The following is a 19,775-nucleotide window of genomic DNA, read 5'->3' as shown; positions in this document are numbered from 1 at the left end:
ATGCACTTCACGGTGGCTTGCAGAGTGTCGACGTGAGCGCAGATGTAGAAGTAAACGTGTTAATGTCCATCAACAAAAAAATCCTTCGCACTGAGGCAGCTGAATAACCTCACAGGGCACCAACAACACTGCAGGGCACCAAAACAATTCTTCCTTCTTTCTTTTAGTGACTCGCTAGAATGTCTGACAACACTAAGATTATAGAAGAAACGGAAACCCCGACCACATGTCCTGGCGGGACCATTGGTAGCGACCGACAATCCTGTCATCCTCTGCCATTTCGCCATTGGATCCGGTGTGGCCCGTTGCCAGTTTTCGTGACCTGGAGCCGTTACTTCTCAATTAATTAGCTCCTCGGTTGGTCGCACGAGGCTGAGTGCACCTCGTTTCAGTCTCCCTACCCCACCCCGTCCCCCACCCCCAAAAAATCGCTGGCAGTACCAGAAGTAAAAACCAGATCCTCTGCTTGGGCGTCAGCCGCGCTGAAAGCTCATCTACGAAGGCGGACGCCCAACTTATGTCTCGCTGAGATATTCCAGTCGGCGATCTGACTAGAGTGGAAAATCTGTACCGTGGAAGTCATGACTAGTTCAACTGGTACCAGTACAAATATTTCTAAAACCGTCTAACATGTAGGCGTGCGTGTACCAGTTCATCCATCGAGTCAACATGGCTGTTCCTGTACAAACTCCTGATGCCGTTTGTCTCTTTATCGGTTCATCATATTCTCAACAGATGACTCAGTAGCGACGCGCGGTTTCGTTCTGACAAGTCAAGATTATTTATAGGTATAAAATCAAGAACTATATTCTCCTCACCTTCATCAAACATCTCCGCATCTCCTATACTATCCGCAAACTAGATTCCAGTAACCTCTGGTTACCAACCCTGTTATGCTTCACCCTTCACAAACAGCTCCCCCGTCCCTACACGTACACACATTCCGTATCCTACCTCAACGCAACTTCAACCAATTTCCTCTCCCAGACAATGAGATCCGCCCCGATATTTATCCCTTCTACCAACTTTAACCCTTTCCCATGTATCTCACATCTGGACTCTTCTCTCCTTTTCATTCTCCTTCCACCTATCCCTTTCTTCTTGTACCGTTACATTCCCCATACTCCAGACCGCCTCTCACCCTCTATCTTTCCCACCATCTGTATTCCCACTACCCGCTTTACCTCCTACCTATAATGTCCTTAGTTTCCCTGCCTAACAGAACCCTATCTCTTTGCCCACACCCCTCAACCTCTATGGGTCATATTCTCTCCTTCCACAATATTCCTCATCCAGCGCAGGTCCTTCAGTTGTTTTAGTGAAAGTGCAATGCCCCAGCGCTTTTTCATGGAAAAACATCTCTACACTGGATTTGTGTTTTTCAAATTGTATATGTTTTTTGTCCTTCCAGCTGTCTGTCATTAACCTTTTTAATTTAAAACAACAGTTCACATATTATTTTTTCTATCAGCTTTACTATGTCATTCAGAATGCTCTTGCCTAAAGAGCGGAATATTGTACCGCTGATATGGAGCGAGGGGGATGAAATAACAATAAAGAAAAAAAAGAACGTATTATGTGTGTTTAACGAATGGTTGACGAATACGCTAGCGTAATCTCGTGTGAATACTACTTTCCCTGTTCAAGTATCTTTATCGTCACTTTCGGTATTGGAACATTAGTGAAGTTGAGCAGCCGCGCGGGATTAGCCGAGCGGTCTAGGGCGCTGCAGTCATGGACTGTGCGGCTGGTCTCGACGGAGGTTCGAGTCCTCCCTCGGGCATGGGTGTGTGTGTTTGTCCTTAGGATAATTTAGGTTAAGTAGTGTGTAAGCTTAGGGACTGATGACCTTAGCAGTTAAGTCCCATAAGATTTCACGCACATTTGAACATTTTTTTTCTTTAAGTGGAGCATTTGGTCATTAGAGAAACTCAACAGCTTCAAAAGTCGTAGCTTCTATTCATCTGTTTCAAACTTCACTTCCAATATTCCTTCACTTTTTGTCATTTCCTTCCGGTAACTGCTTCAAATATTATTTTTGAATCGGTAGTCTGTTTTATTGGTTCAAATGGCTCTGAGCACTATGCGACTTAACTTCTGAGGTCATCAGTCGCCTAGAACTTAGAACTAATTAAATCTAACTAATCTAAGGACATCACACACATCCATGCCCGAGGCAGGATTCGAACCTGCGACCGTAGCGGTCGCTCGGTTCCAGACTGTAGCGCCTAGAACCGCACGGCCACTCCGGCCGGCTGTTTTATTGGTAGTAGTTAGTATAACTATCCGGTTTTTTTTTAATATGAATCGGCTACTTTCTTTCTCCCCGCGATCGTAAAAATCTTCGCGATTAACTTCCCACATGGAGGTCACATTCCGTTAGATTTCAATAAATTCATGGAAACGCTTCGTGACGCCATCTTGTTTGCCTAGATGCGCGCTGCGATTGACCTGAACAGTCCGCACCATGCAAGCCCCGCTTTGCCTGTGCTGTCATCACTTGCGCAGGCATATCGAATGACCCCGCGCACTGCTCTGGTCGCCTGCGCAAGTAAACACATGTCTACAGTTTCGTTTTCAACACTTTACAATCTGAGAGCACGACGCGCTCGCACAAGGGAACGTGTCACCTCTACCTGAAGGTGTGCAGCGACAGTGCCTTTCATAAGTTTTGGGACAAACAGAATAGTTTTGTATTTATTTTGAGAAATAACAGATAAACAATTAAACGTATTATGTTTATTATTCCAACAGACAGAATGGTATTCACAGAGCAAAGAATCGAATATTTTATTTCGTTTAACGACTCAAAAAATATAAATAATTTCATATTTATGTGAAATAACACAGATTTGCCCTCGCAAAAGTTTTGGGACAAAGTGCAGAAATAAACCAAAAACTAGGAAATAATGAGGAATTAGTACTTTGTACTTGTACCGTGACGTTGTAACACTTGTGTTAGACGTTTTGGCATACTTTGTACAAGCTTCTGTAAGTACGAAGTACTTAGATTTTTCCCATTCTTCTTGCAGTCGTCTCCTAACGTCTTCTTTGGACTATATGAAGATGTCTCGAATATTTCTTTCTAGTGCATCCCATAAATTCTCTATGGGGTTCATGTCAGAACATTGTGGAGGGGGACTGACAACTTTTGGCCAGTTGTACAGGAGCCACAACTGTTCAATATAGGCGGTGTGTTTGGAATCGTTGCCCTGATAAAATCTGAAACGTCTCCAATCCCCATATTTTCTGCGCTCTTCTTCAAATTGTTCCTTAGAATCTGCAAGTATACATTTTTATCCATTGTTTCGTCAATGAAGACCAGCTCACCCACTCCCTGGACCAACATACAATCTCAAACCATAACATGGCCCCACCATGTTTCACTGTAGCTTGCACATTTTTTTTTACTTCCAGCTCTTTGTTGGGCTGCCACCAACCGGTCCTGATATCTTGAATTTTGATTCCTTCGAAAAAATCACTTGAATCCACCACTCCATGTTCTTGTTTATTTGTTCCCTTGCGAACAGCAGCCTCTTCTCCCTATTGGCAGGACTGATCTAAGGCTTCCTTCTTGTCGTTCGCCTATGGTAATTTTCTCTGCACAGTACTCGTCTGATTGTGCTGGGACTGGCCTTCTTCCCAAACTCTTCCTCAGCCTCAATGGTAATTCATGGACCTTTCTGGACCTCTTCTTTCCTCACAAATATCCTTGGACAGCCTGTCTGTGGCAGGATTTCTATCCTGTCTTCATATTTTATGTTCCCTGTAGTACTTTTCTTCGTATTCAGTAACGTTGCTATTTCTCAGCATGCTCTTCCCTTTTCGTGGTGGAATATTACTAACTGCCTCTGTTCGAAAGTGCTGCTTTTACCGCTACGGTCGCAGGTTTGAATCCTGCCTCGGGCATGGATGTGTGTGATGTCCTTAGGTTAGTTAGGTTTAAGTAGTTCTACGTTCTAGGGGACTGATGACCTTAGAAGTTAAGTCCCATAGTGCTCAGCGCCATTTATCTCTTCGTACCATCGTATACAAACACCCTGTGTTACCTTGGAGCTCTCGACAGGTAATGGCTGACATCGCAGGAAGTAACGAATAACAGAGATATGCACATCGACACTGTTGCCAACAATTGTCCCAAAACTTTTGAAGTGCAGAATTTCATATCTCGCAGTGAGAAATGACTCTTGTTCTGTTGTAAGGCCGGCCGTTGTGGCCGAGCGGTTCTAGGCGCTTCAGTATGGAACCGCGCGACCGCTACGGTCGCAGGTTCGAATCCTGCCTCGGGCAAGGATGTATGTGATGTCCTTACGTTAGTTAGGTTTAAGTAGTTCTAATTTCTAAGGCACTGATGACCTCATATGTTAAGTCCCATAGTGCTCAGAGCCATTTGAACCATTTTTTTCTGTTGTAAACAAGCAAAGATAAGTAACTGCACTTTTCATCGCCGATAATTACACTACTGGCATTAAAAATTGCTACAGCAAGAAGAAATGCAGATGATAAACGGGTATTCATTGGACTAATATATTATACTAGGACTGACATGTGATTACATTTTGACGCAATTTGGGTGCATAGAACCTGAGAAATCAGTACCCAGAACTACCACCTCTGGCCGTAATAACGGCCTTGATAAGCTGGACATTGAGTCAAACAGAGCTTGGATGGCGTGTACAGGTGCAGCTGCCCATGCAGCTTCAACACGATACCACAGTTCATCAAGAGTAGTGACTGGCATATTGTGACGAGCCAGTTGCTCGGCCACCATTGACCAGACGTTTTCAGTTGGTGAGAGATCTGGAGAATGTGCTGGCCAGGGCAGCAGTCGAACATTTTCTGTATCCAGAAAGGCCCGTACAGGACCTGCAACACGCGGTCGTGTATTATCCTGCTGAAATGTAGGGTTTCGCAGGGATCGAATGAAGGGTGGAGCCACGGGTCGTAACACATCTGAAATGTAACGTCCACTGTTCAAAGTTCCGTCAGTGTGAACAAGAGATGACCGAGACGTGTAACCAAAGGCACCCCATACCATCACGCCGGGTGATATGCCAGTATGGCGATGGTTCAAAATGGTTCAAATGGCTCTGAGCACTATGGAACTTAACATCTGTGGTCATCAGTCCCCTAGAACTTAGAACTACTTAAACCTAACTAACCTAAGGACATCACACACATCCATGCCCGAGGCGGATTCGAACCTGCGACCGTAGCGGTCGCGCGGAGTATGGCGATGACGAATACACGCTTCCCATGTGCGTTCACCGCGATGTCGCCAAACACGGCTGCGACCATCATGATACTGTAAACAGAACCTCGATTCATTCGAAAAAAAAATGACATTTTGCCATTCGTGCACCCAGGTTCGTCGTTGAGTACACCATCGCAGGCTCTCCTGTCTGTTATGCAGCGTCAACGGTAACCGCAGCCACGGTCTCCGAGCTGATAGTCCATGCTGCTGCAAACGTCGTCGAACTGTTCGTGCAGATGGTTGGTGTCTTTCAACCGTCCCCATCTGTTGACTCAGGGATCGAGACGTGGCTGAACGATCCGTTACAGCCATGTGGGTATGATGCCTGTCATCTCGACTGCTAGTGATACGAGGCCGTTGGGATCCAGCACGGCGTTCCGTATTACCCTCCTGAACCCACCGATTCCATATTCTGCTAACAGTCATTGGATCCGGACCAACGCGAGGAGCAATGTCGCGATACGATAAACCGCAATCGCGATAGGCTACAATCCGACCTTTATCAAATTCGGAAACGTGATGGTACGCATTTCTCCTCCTTGCACGATGCATCACAACAACGTTTCACCAGGCAACGCCGGTCAACTGCTGTTGCATATGAGAAATCGCTTGGAAACTTTCCTCATGTCAGCACGTTGTAGTTGTCGCCACCGGCGGCAACCTTGTGTGAATGCTCTGAAAAGCTAATCATTTGCATATCACAGCATCTTCTTCATGTCGGTTAAATTTCGCGTGTGTGGCACGTCATCTTCGTGATGCAGCAATTTTAATGGCCAGTAGTGTAAATGTGTAACTTGCAGACGTACATCTTTATTTCCGTATTAACCATCATAAATTCTTTCGTACCCAGAAACACTGTGCACAATGCTCGTCCCAAAACTTATGAGAGGCACTGTAAGAGCTAGCGAACTGAAGTCGAATGTCGCTTTCAGTTGCCGATTCCCGTTAATGAAACAGGAGCCGTGGGTGAGCTACTCGGCACTTTGTCCCCCCGGTCACGGCGCACGGCCTTAAACCTAGGACAGGATGCACGTGAGCGGCGTTCTGGAAGCGCAAGCGGTGACTCAGACTTGTCTCTCCAGCTCGGTGTCTGCCGCCTGCAGCCTGCCATTTAATTGGAGACCTTGGCCAGCGCGGCGCGGCGCCTGCGGTTGTCCGCAGCTGTCGACTGCAGTGCACCCACACACGCGCCGTTCGAGGGCCACTTGCGCAACCTCCCTTTTTTTCTTTTAAAGGAGTGACTGTTCACTTTTGAAACACAACCAACAATTTATGTACGTACGCCTTCTTCAGTTCTCATGAAGTTCTTGTGGGTTGCAGACGAAGTTGGGTTGCAAACAGCCTTCATGAGAAAAAGGATGTCAAATCAAATACCTTTCAGCAGTCTAAATTTCAATATCGTTGCCTTATTGAGCTGCCAGTTTCGGCGATATCTTACTTCATCTTCTTGCACAGACAACAATGATAACAGTATGAAATCCAGAAGAAAAGGATGTAGTGTAAGTGTTATATACGGTGGTAATATGTAATAATGTAACAGTACCAAACTATACAGGAAGTTACATCAAAGTTACAGATAAATTAAGGAATAAAATAAGAGAACAGTTGCACACTATATTAACATAAACTAGGGACCATATATGGCAATGGCCTTGCCGCAGTGGATGCACCGGTTCCCGTGAGATCACCAAAGTTAAGCGCTGTTGGGCGTGGCCGACACTTGGATGGGTGACCATCCAGGTCGCCATGCGCTGTTGCCATTTTTCGGGGTACACTCAGCCTCGTGATGCCAATTGAGGAGCTACTCGACCGAATAGTAGCGGCTCCGGTCACAGAAAACGATCATAACGACCGCAAGAGCAGTGTGCTGACCACACACCCCTCCTATCCACATCATCAACTGAGGATGATATGGCGGTCGGATGGTCCCGACGGGCCACTTACGGCTTGAAGACAGAGTGTTGGTTTTTTTTTTTTTTTTTTTTTTTTTTTAGGGAGCATATTATGCATATTATGTCACATAATTGTAAAAAAGAACCTACTAAAAGGAGGCCAGTGTTGCATGTTATGCATAAATAACCACGGTGTAATGCTAATGATATTCCCGTGAAACAACTGGAGTCGTTTGCTGATGGGTACGGACTGAAGGAAAAACAGTTGATTATATGTTGTCATATAGCAGTAAAACGTAAACCACTTATTGGAGGTCAACCCCACATCTATGTGTATCATCCTGTTCCCTATGCTATTGCTACTAATAATAACTAACAAAACGAGCATATAAAGTTGTTCAAATGTGTGTGAAATCTTATGGGACTTAACTGCTAAGGTCATCAGTCCCTAAGCTTACACACTACTTAACCTAAATTAAGTCTAAGGCGCTGCAGTCATGGACTGTACAGCTGGTCCCGGCGGAGGTTCGAGTCCTCCCTCGGGCATGGGCGTGTGTGTTGTCCTTAGCGTAACTTGGTTTAAGTTATATTAACTACTGTGTAAGCTTAGGGACCGATGACCTCAGAAGTTTGCTCTCATAAGACCTTACCACAAATTTCCAAATTTCCCGAGCGGGAAGGCGTGCCGGTCCCCGGCACGAATCCGCCCGTCGGATTGGTGTGGAGGTCCTGTGTGTACCGGCGAGCCTGTGGGTGGTTTTTAGGCGGTTTTCCATCTACCTCGGCGAATGCAGGCTGGTTCCCCTTATTCCGCCTCAGTTACACTGTGTCGGCGATTGCTGCGCCAACACCGTTTCCACGTACGCGTAGACCATAATTATTCTAGCATGCGAACACTTGGGGTTACACTCGTGTGGTATGAGACGTTCCCAGTGGGTCCACTGGGGGCCGAACCGCACAATAACCTTGGGATCGGTGTGGGGCGGCGGTGGGGTGTGTAGACTATTGTGTGGTTGTGAACCACTGAGGGCTACGGCGGGACGAAGCCTCTCCGTCGTTTCTAGGTCCCCAGTGTAATACATACGTACATACATGCATACATACACGCCTAAGGTGTACGTTTGATGTTAAACAAACTGTACTACTCAGTGTGCATGGGTGTACAGGTTACTCTTAGTTACGTAAGCCCATCCACCACGGCAAGATCATATCACATCGGATGGGAAAAATCGGTTTTCAATTGTCCTGATGCCAAAAACCGCATAAAAACATCAATCACATCGGTTTTCAATTGTCCTGATGCCAAAAACCGCATGAAACATCAATCACATCGGTTTTTAATTGTCCTGAGGCCAAAAACCGCATAAAAGCACCAATCAAAACGGTTTTTAATTGACCTGAGGCCAGAAACCGCATAAAAAGCATCAATCAAAATCAAATCGGATTATTAATTCCCGTGTGACTGGCGCAAAACATGTTCAATATGCCATCCACCGTCTTCTGCAACAAATTGAAATCGAGAAACGGCATGTTCCACAAATGATCGAAGTGTTTCCGGGGTCACGATCAGAATGTGCTGCGCAATGCGTGCCTTCAATGCAGCTAAGTTTGCAGTCGGAACACTGAACACAACATCTTTCAGATAGCCCCACAGCTAGAAATCACACGGATTAAGATCAGGTGATCGGGACGGCTAGGCTGTAGGGAAATGGCGGCTGATAATTCTAGCATTTCCGAAATGGCGCTTCAGCAGCTGTTTAACTGGATTTGAAATCTGCAGAGGTGCACCATCTTTCATAAAAATGATCCCATCCACACATCCACGCTGTTGGAGAGCTGGAATGACGTGGTTGCGCAAAAGATACTCATAGCGCTTACCAGTGACTGTACAGGTTGGTTCAAATGGCTCTGAGCACTATGGGACTTAACATCTGAGGTCATCAGTCCCCTAGAACTTAGAACAACTTAAACCTAACTAACCACGAGAGAGGTGGCGCAGTGGTTAGCACACTGCACTCGCATTCGGGAGGACGACGGTTCAATCCCGCGTCCGGCCATCCTGATTTAGGTTTTCCGTGATTTCCCTTAATCGCTCCAGGCAAATGCCGGGATGGTTACTTTGAAAGGGCACAGCCGACTTCCTACCCCGTTCTTCCCTAATCCAATGAGACCGATGACGTTGCTGTTTGGTCTCTTCCCTCAAACAATCAAATGGTTGAAATGGCTCTGAGCACTATGGGACTTAACATCTGTGGTCATCGGTCCCCTAGAACTTAGAACTACTTAAACCTAACTAACCTAAGGACATCACACTCATCCATGCCCGAAGAAGGATTCTAACCTGCGACCGTAGCAGTGGCGCGGTTCCGGACTGCACGCCTAGAACCGCTAGACCACCGCGGCCGGCTCTCAAACAATCCAATCCAATCCTAACTAGCCTAAGGACGTCACACACACCCATGCCCGAGGCAGGATTCGAACCTGCGACCGTAGCGGTTGCGCGGTTCCAGACTGAAGCTCCTAGAACCGTTCGGTCACACTGGCCGGCTACTGTACAGGTAACAGGACTGGAAGCACCTGTCTCTTCGTAAAAATATGGCCCTATGATAAATGATGCCGTAGACCCGCACCACACAGTGACCTTTTCAGGATGAAGTGGCACTGGCTGATTAGCGTGTGGATTTTCCGTTGCCCATATTCGACAATTCTGTGTATTGACATATCCTGTCAGATGGAAGTTGGCTTCCACGGCCAATCATTGTCCACTTCCATGCGAGCAAGAAATTCTAAAGCAAAGATCTCTCTTGCTGGCAGGTCAACAAGAAGCAACTCGTGCACATGGGTAATTTTGAACGGATAGCAAAGAAGGATATTTCGTAGGATTTTACGCACCGATCTCACAGTTATATCCAATGTTCGATCAATTCTCCGTGCACTACACGTTTGCACCCCACCACTCGTCTGCTCCTGCATTGCTGTGGCCACTGTTTCCACTCACATCGAATCAATTCGTTTCCTCACTCTACCAGGTTGCAAAGCAAAAGAATTCGTCTTTTCGAATTTCCGAATCATTTTCTACAGACCCACGGCAGTCGTCGGACCAACGCCTTTTTTTCAAACCCTTCAGTGTCCGGAACTTCTGCAGAGCGACGTGTGCACAGTCATCATTCTTGTAATAAAGCTTTACATAGTGCTTAGAGCCATTTGAACCATTTTTTAATACTATAAACAAACAGTCTGTAGCCCTATAGCATCGCTGACTTAACCGTCAGTACAGTTATGAAATAACTGTTCCAGCTAAAGTTTAACGTCTAATATAGCTCCACTAACATCAAAGGAGCAAGCTTATACAGTAGTGGCAGCTACTGAGACATCGATGTCATATGGATATCAAGACCCCCTGATGTATGTAGCAAAGCATAATTGTATAATACGCTAAATTGTCTACTTCAAAATCTGAATTATTGTACCAAACTTCTTACTTCCCACAGATAACATGAAGATGACAGTCACGCCGAAATAGACCTATTGTAATAAAAATGTAGTCGAACAGAGCAGTAGCTTGCTCTCATTTTTCTCAGGGTTAGTACTCTTACGCCAGACTTCTAGACGATTTAATCTGATCTTACATCATGCTGACTTGGCGTGTTTTTGTGTGTGCCTGCATCCTCCTGCTTGACAATGGCTCCTCACGGCTGCAGCCGACTTTATTGGATCCGGATTATCATGCTCTATCAAAATTCAAATATCTCGTGATCCCAAGCTCGGTTCACGATGCGGTTTTCACCAATCTCACTTTAATAAAATTTTACATCCATGTATGTATGATTCCACCGGATTCCTTCCGTCCATCATTATTTTAATGTACCGACTTATCAATTCTTAGATAAGTATGTACAGAGAGATGACATACCAGCGCCACATCTCAGTCGTTGAGTTCGATACTCAGTTACCATGCGGAGTATTACCAGGTTATAAGGACAAATGAGAATCTTGTGGAACAACGACAAGAAACAGCGATTTCATCTCTCAAGCCTCCTCAAATCGAGAGGCTTGCACTAGGCTGCAGGGCACACCACAGATGGTCATTTTTAGTAGTCAGCTATTCCAAGAGTATAGGTATTGAAGCAGGTGATGGTTCAAATGGCTCTAAGCACTATGGGACTCAACATCTGAGGTCATCAGTGGCCTAGACGTAGAACTACTTCAACCTAACTAATCTAAGGACATCACACACATCCGTGCCCGAGGCAGGATTCGAAACTGCGACCGTAGCAGCAGCGCGGTTCTGGATTGAAGCGCCTAGAACCACTCGGCCACAACGATGCAGGTGAGATGCCATAGTAAGATTAGTTGTTTCTTGGGATATTTAAAAGTTGTGCTGATGTTTCTTTGCTGGCTAGTACATTGGTGGCCATTAAAATAGCAGTACCATGAAGGCGGCACGCAACAAATATCAAACTTCCAGAATGAACGTTCATTCTGCAGCGGAGTGTGCACTGATTTGAAACCACCGGCCAGATTAAAACTGTATGCCGAGCTGGAAAGAGAACCTGGGACCTTTGCCTTCAGCGGGCAAGTGCTCTACCGACCGAGCTATCCAAACATGACCTCATGACCTGTCCTCACAGCTGTAGCTCCGCTGGTATATCATCTCCTACCTCCCACGCTTCACAGACATACTGGTACATTGCGGAACTAACAGCTGCAGGGTGAGAATTCATTCTAGGGCTAATCCTCCCGGCTGTGACTAAACAGTGTCTCCGCAATATCCTTTCTTCGAGGAATGCTAGTCCCACAACATATGCAGGGAAACTTCTATGAAATTTGGAAGATAGGAGATGGGGAACTGATGGAAGTAAAATTGTGTGGGTAGCTGAGACAGTGAAAACTAGCACGCTAAGGCAAAGGTCCCAGGTTCTAGTCGCGATCCGGCACACAGTTTTAATCTGCAGGCAGTTTCAAAAGTCGTAATGGTTGGAACTGTACTGTGTATTGGCCAAGAAAGTCTCGTCGCCAAAAGTGCAATATCCCGTCGGGGCAGTGCGTGGTTTCTGAAGGAGAAATCAAAGGAATTGAGAGAACACAGTCACCGAGAGTCAAAAAAAAATGGCTCTGAGCACTATGGGACTCAACATCTTAGGTCATAAGTCCCCTAGAACTTAGAACTACTTAAACCTAACTAACCTAAGGACATCACACACACCCATGCCCGAGGCAGGATTCGAACCTGCGACCGTAGCAGTCCCGCGGTTCCGGACTGCAGCGCCAGAACCGCTAGACCACCGCGGCCGGCAGTCACCGTGAGTAAAATTGTTATTATACTCAAATTTTGTACTATGACTCCACGTTGAAATCAAGTTATAAGTTCTTGGGAAATGCCGATACAAGCTGCGAACTTTAACTGTTCACAATAAACCTAGGTCTGCAGGTCAGATCTGAGGTATGACTTCCGCGGAGAAAGTGACGCCTGCCCTAAGACGATACTGTACTACTCGGCTATAACTCTGTCAGAACTCGCACGAACTCGACTGGAGACGAACTGGCTGAGCTGGAGTCGGGCAGTCACTTTATCCTTCTGATCCTTGGCGCCGGTAGTGCCTTAGCTCATGGGGTGAGCCACTCGTGCAGCTAGCGGTTGGGCGGCGCTGATCGCTGATACTGCCGCTGCCGGACAAGCGGGAAGCTCTGGAGCCAACCTCAGAGCCTCAAATGATTGTCGTATTGACTAGCTACGATACCACATACCACACTCAAGGGAAAAAAGCGCAACACCAACAAATAATTAATGTAGAGTACCGAGCGATGTGGCGCAGTGGTTAGTACACTGAACTCGCATTTGGGAGGGCGACAGTTCAAACCTGCGTCCGGCTATCCTGATTTCCTTAAATCGTGATTTTCTTCACTCGCTTCAGGCAAATGCCGGGATGGTTCCTTTGAAAGGGCACGGTCTATTTCCTTCCCCACCCTTCCCTAATACGATGGGACCGATGACCTCGCTGTTTGGTCCCCTCCCGCAAATCAACCAACCAACCAAACAATTAATGTAGAGTAATAAAGTTTCGGGAATATATTTGTCTAGGTAATATACTTAAGTGATTAACAATACGAAATCACAGGTAATGTGAGAGCGAGATATGCTAATGTAAATGTGAAATCCTGGTACATTAATAACCACTGTAACCTCCAGAAGGTTGAATGCAAGCATGCAAACGTGCATGCATTGTGTTGTACAGGTGGCGAATGTGAGATGAAGTCCCGTGCCTGTTGCACGTGTTCGGTCAGTACAGGGACGATTCGGGAATACATATGTCTAGGTAACATATTTAAGTGATTAACATTACATATTTAAGTAATTAACATTGCAAAATCACAGGTTAATGGAAGAGCGAAATATGCTAATGCAAACGTGTAATCCTGGTACATTAATAATCGGTGTAACCGCCAGAGTGTTCAATGCAAACGTGCATACATTGTGTCGTACTAACGTTTGACTAGGGCCTCCCGTCAGGTAGGCAGTTCGCCGGTTGCAAGTCTTTCGATTTGACGCCACTTCGGAGACCTGCGCGTCGATGGGGATGAATCGTGATGATTAGGACAACACAGCACTCAGTCCCTGAGCGGAGAAAATCTCCGACCTAGCCGGGAATCGAACCCAGGCCCGTAGGATTGACATTCTGTCGCTCTGACCACTCAGCTACCGGGGGCGGACACAGGGATGGTTAGGCTGTTAGTGGACGACGCTGGAGTTGTCGTCTGATGATGTCCCATATGTACTCGATTGGAGACAGATCGATCAGGCCAAAACAACATGTCGACTCTCTATAGAACATGTTGGGTTACAACAGTGGTATAAAATTTTTGAAACTGTTGAAAACATAGTCAGTGGTCTTACAATTATTTAAAGTTTAAATTTAAAACAGTCATGATCGCAATTTTTTTTATTTTTATGGGAGTGAGTGACCGGTTTCGACTCTTTCATAGAGTCATCTTCAGACTCCAGAGCGGTGGATGGACACTGCCAGACGAGATCCGCGACCTTCGACGCACGTGTAACTGCTCGTCGAAACCGGTCACTCACTCCAATAAAATTAAAAAAAAATGCGATCAAGACTGTTTTAAATTTTAATTTTACAACAGTGGTACGTGTGCGAGTGTTATCCTGTTGGAAAACACTTCTTGGAATGTTGTTGGTGAATGACAGAACAACAGGCCGAATCACCAGACTGACCTACAAATTTGCAGTCAGGGTGCGTGGGATAACCACGAGAGTGCTCTTGCTGTCATACAAAATCGCGCCTCAGACGATAACTACAGGTCTAGGTCCAGTATATCTAGCATGCTGACAGGTTGGTTGTCGATCCTACACTGGCCTCCATGTAACAAACACACGGCCATCACTGGCACAGAGACAGAACAAGCTTTCATCGGAAAACACAGCAGACCTCCACCCTGCCCTCCAGTGAGCTCTAGCTTGATATAATTGATGTCGCAGGTAGCGGTGGTTTGGGCACTGTGGAATGGCGCTAAGGGCGTATGGCTTGGAGCTGTCCTCGAAGTAACCGATACGTAACAATTCGTTGTGTCACTGTGGTGCCAACTGTTGCTCAGATTGCTTCTGCAAACGCAATACGATGCGCCAGAGCTATACGCTGAACACAGTGGTCTTTCCTCCCGGTAGTGCCACGTGGCTGTCCGAAGCCCGGTCTTCTTGCGACCGTACATTATAGTGACCATAGCTGCCAGCAATCATGTACAGTGGCTACATTCCTGCCAACGCTTTCTGCAGTATCGCAAAAGAAACATCCAGCATCTCGTTGTCTTATTGCTCGACGTCTTTTAAGCTCAGTGAGACATTGATAATGGCGTCTTTGTCGTCTTGAAGGCATTCTTGACTGTTATCAATTCACCATGTCCAGTCTCAAAGGTGACAAGCGCTCACGACCGTTACGGCGTGTATGTGAGGCAAACCTCATTTGCAAAAATGGTTCAAATTGCTTTAAGCACTATGGGACTTAACATCTGAGATCATCAGTCCCCTAGACTTAGAACTACTTAAACCTAACTAACCTAAGGACATCATATACATCCATTCCCGAGGCAGGATTCGAACCTGCGACTGTAGCAACAGTGCGGTTCCGGACTGATGCGCCTAGAACCGCTCGATCACAACGGCCGGCCCTCATTTGCATCCCCATAGTGGCGCTACCAGCGCCACACTTACGCGACTGGTGCGAAATATGATTCAAATGGCTCTGAGCACAACGAGACTTAACATCTGAGGACATCAGTCCCCTAGAACCTAGAACTACTTAAACCTAACTAACCTAAGGACATCACACACATCCGTGCCCGAGGCAGGGTTCGAAACTGCGACCGTAGCGGTCGCGCAGTTCCAGACGGAAGCGCCTAGAACCGTTCGGCCACACTGACCGGCTGCGAAATATGAATAGACATCATCTTCCAGATGTAGAAACACGCCTACCGACTTCCGTTTATGTCGCCCATCTTCTTCTTGGTGCTGACACTTTTTTCAGTTAGTGTTTATGCTAGGATATGCAAATAAGTAGCATTTCATCGTAACCACACTAGGTTACCCGCCATCTTCTCTCTGTACATAAGGAAATATTACACAGCGGGTTTCTGACTCAGAAATCGCATCTACATTCGGTACTAAGAAAATATTACTCGGCGGGTTTGTTATTCAGAAATCGCATTTGAATGTTGGTTGTTTGTGAAAAGATCGCGGTATAACTCGTGTTAGAAGGAGAACGTCTATCAGTACATATCGGAACGCGACAGTGGCAGGATCGTAGCATATTGAGGAAGCGGTTTATCATTTCACGACATTACTGTATGGGTTGGTCGGTATCTCGCGACTGCCATGAGAATATGGAATCGATGGTTTCTGGACAGCCATACTCAACGCCTTGCAAGAGCTCAATGGCTCCACACGACTAGCGCCCGAAAGGACAAATACATTGTACGTTCGTCAGTATAGGTTTACACAACCGTGTCATGTACGTTGAGTCCGGACATGGACTTGTTTTCAGCAAGACAAGTAAACAAACGAATAGTGCGACGGCGTCTGGAGCATCATAGACTGTAAACATGGCGACAACTGTTGCAGCTTCCCATGAAGCGGCAACAGAGAGAGGCGACCGACAAGGGGGCGGTCGGCCGCGGTGGCCGAGCGGTTCTAGGCGCTTCAGTCCGGAACCGCGTGACTGCTACGGTCGCAGGTTCGAATCCTGATTCGGGCATGGATGCGTGTGATGTCCTTAGGTTAGTTAGGTTTAAGTAGTTCTAAGTTCTAGGGGACTGATGACCTCAGATGTTAAGTCCCACAGTGCTCAGAGCCATTTGAACCATTTGAACAGGGGGGCGCCCATAGAGCCAGGGCCGTTTCTACCAATACGCAAGACTAGGCGACCGCCTAGGCCGACAAAATTTTAGGGGCGGCAAAGGGCGGAAAATTAATTTCAAATTAAATAGCGCAAAAATTGTGCAAATGAGGAGGAAAAAATGGAAAAGACGACTTTCAGAAGGATATGGAACAGTCTTTACTTACTCTGACGAATGTAATCACCTTGCCTCTACCTACGTCAGAACTAAAGCAGCCGCTGGTGAGTACGAAACGAAATCAACGGAAAGAGCCACTGCCTTCAGACAACCACAAAATCTATCTCTCACAGGGATTCGAATTTGGACCCATTTCGAACGAATGATCAGAAGCCAATCGCTTGAGCCACTGCGGCTATTAAAGATGTAGAACTCTCAATAGAAATGCAAAAAGGGCGTCATTTATTTATTTAATCACAAGAAAGTGGATGCTGAGTGAGGTGAGATTTATTCCTCATCCTAAAAATATTTCAATTAAAATAAACGAAATAACACCACAGTTATCCAGATGACCTATTTTGATGCTTTGCAATGTCTCCTACCAGTGTAGCATAATAATTCCAAAATGCAAGGAAAAATTCATTCGTTCAAAAATGGTTTAAATGGCTCTGAGCGCTATTGGACTTAATATCTGAGGTCATCAGTCCCCTAGAACTTAGAACTACTTCAACCTAACTAACCTAAGGACATCACACATATCCATGCTCGAGGCAGGATTCGAACCTGCGACCGTAGCAGTCACGCGGTTTCGAACTGAAGCCCCTAGAACCGCTCGGCCACCGCTGCCGGCAAAATTCATTCGTACCAGAAAATAAATCCGCACCTTTAATTTGTGCATTTTCTTGCAAATAAGTAAAATATGTAATTGATGCCAAATTTGCATCAACTGGTATTGTATTGTATGTTAACCGGCGGCCTAAAAAAATGGTTCAAATGTCTCTGAGCACTATGCGACTTAACTTCTGAAGTCATTAGTCGCCTAGAACTTAGAACTAATTAAACCTAACTAACCTAAGGACATCACACACATCCATGCCCGAGGCAGGATTCGAACCTGCGACCGTAGCGGTTGCTCGGCTCCAGACTGTAGCGCCTAGAACCGCACGGCCACTACGGCCGGCAAACCGGCGGCCTAGAAACGACGGAGAGGCTCCATCCGCGCCGCAGCCGCAGTGGTCCACAACCCCACGACGACTACCGCAGTGCACTTCACCCCTCCGTCGCCCCACACCGAACCACTCTTTCAGGATTATCGTACGGTTCGGCTCCCGGTGGAACCCCCCCCCCCCCCCCCAGGGAACGTCTCACACCAGACGAGTGTAACAGCTATGTTTGCTTGGTAGAGTAATGGTGGTGTACTCCTACGTGGAGAACGTGTTTGCGCAGCCTTCGCCAACATAGTGTAGCTGAGGCGGAATAAGGGGAACCAGCCCGCATTCGCCGATGCAGATGGAAAACCGCCTAAAAACCATCCACAGACTGGCCGGCTCACTGTACCTCGACACAATTCCGCCGGGAGGATTCGTGCCGGGGACCAGGCGCTCCTTCCCAATCCGGAAAGCCGTGCGTTAGGCCGAACGGCTAACCTAGAGGGCGATCCACTGGTATATTCAATTGAGTTCTAGTTTAAAATGTTCAGCACATTCTTCCTATTTCAATTATTTTGGGACATTTCAAAAATTGAGGACAAATAATAATAGATTGAGAACATTTGTTGTCGTCAATCAGTTTTAAAGCAGTTGTCGACACAGTATGAAAATTGAAGATGTCTCCAGACAATGAAGGAGACTGGTCATATTAGTTTAATTATTAAAAGTGTAATATGAGATTTGTGTTGTTGTGCCGTTGGATATTGGTTTCGGTGGAGGCGGGACTGTGGAGAGGGGGTGGGGGGCTGAGGTGAGGGGCAATTACGAAGATCGATGCTAGTAAACTAGAAGCGGGCGTCATTTTTCAGTTCTCGCCTAGAGCAGCAAAACACCTAGCAGCGGCCCTGCTTAGTATATAGATATCTTGGAGTGAACATTCTTATGCGCAGAACGAGAGTTCTGCAGCTCAAGTCACGTGATTTTTGGGATAACGCATCTTGCCCCTTATAGCGCTTAGTGTATTTTAAATGTTTCTACTTCGCTGCTACAGATAGATCACCTTCAGTTGTAACGTGAAACTTTGTATGCGCCTTTTACAGACGTCTTAATAGTTTGATACCACGACCTGAAGTCGGCTTAAAGATGCGAAGAGCAATTGTATTGATCTTTTTTGCCACAGTATTATAGCTCAGATTCCATTTTATTTACATGTTTCGGTAATGGGATAAGACGTGACAGCTAACAATGTTTTTTTTACGTTTTGTGTTGCACTAATCTATATTGTAGAATCTCCGCTCTAATTAATTACTGTAGACGGCGCGGAAGCATCATGAAAAACAAAAAAAAAACGCTATGGAGCTATGAAACTGTTACAGTAAATACGGTAAGTGATTCGCACACATGCTTGTTGATCACTATTTTCAATTTTTCTTCACTTAGTCTTCTGCTTTTTATAGACAAGTAAAATACCTATAACATTTTTTCGCCATCTCGTGAGAAAAGTAAAACCATATAATACGCACACAAAAAATTACAAAATATAAGATCAGTGCTAGAATTTTAGAGTTAAAGAAGAGGTGACAGCCAACACTATTTTCTTTAGGTTTTCTACTGTACTGATTCATATTGTCGAATCTGTTGTAATTAATTACGTTACAGTGACATTGTCTCATTCAAAGATACTTAGATAGACGTAAGGGTTTGAGAACCGACATGAAATGGGGAAAATTGATCAGACTGTCATGAATAAATTTTATCGGCATGTGAACAAAGGACCAATACGTACACATTGACTGGCACTTTACACAAACCCCCTTGCAGATTTATCTAGCACTTGTCTCATAAACACATGGCCATAAAATAGCAGAAATTATCTCTGCAATATAAGACTTTATAATACCGAGTCTCGATATTTTTCAACATGTAAAGTGTCTCATATCAATATCATATACAATTATACATACTTACTAAAAATAACTGGTCCTCCTTTCACGTACTTACTGCACCATAGCTGTTACTAAAAAGCAAACGTGCAGGAAGACGTATGAAACAAGGCGAATACGTGTAGTATTCAAGTTTCCGTATTACCACAAGCTGTAGACAAGCAGCATCGTCCCAAGGACACGTGACTAAGCACAG

At 45.7% G+C, this 19,775-nt stretch overlaps 1 protein-coding gene and 1 pseudogene across 1 annotated transcript in view; both read left to right on the top strand.

Moving 5' to 3' along the window:
* Positions 1-19,775, top strand: part of LOC126190942 (uncharacterized) — a 150,876-nt gene that overhangs the window by 40,131 nt on the left and 90,970 nt on the right. The gene's annotated exons all lie outside the window — the stretch shown is intronic.
* Positions 6,897-7,014, top strand: LOC126089970 (5S ribosomal RNA; annotated as a pseudogene).

The sequence above is a fragment of the Schistocerca cancellata genome, chromosome 6, assembly GCF_023864275.1.
Source record: "Schistocerca cancellata isolate TAMUIC-IGC-003103 chromosome 6, iqSchCanc2.1, whole genome shotgun sequence".
In the NCBI taxonomy this organism is placed as follows: domain Eukaryota; kingdom Metazoa; phylum Arthropoda; class Insecta; order Orthoptera; family Acrididae; genus Schistocerca; species Schistocerca cancellata.
The sequence above is the reverse complement of the archived record's forward strand: the minus strand, read 5'-3'. Positions and strand labels throughout refer to the sequence as shown.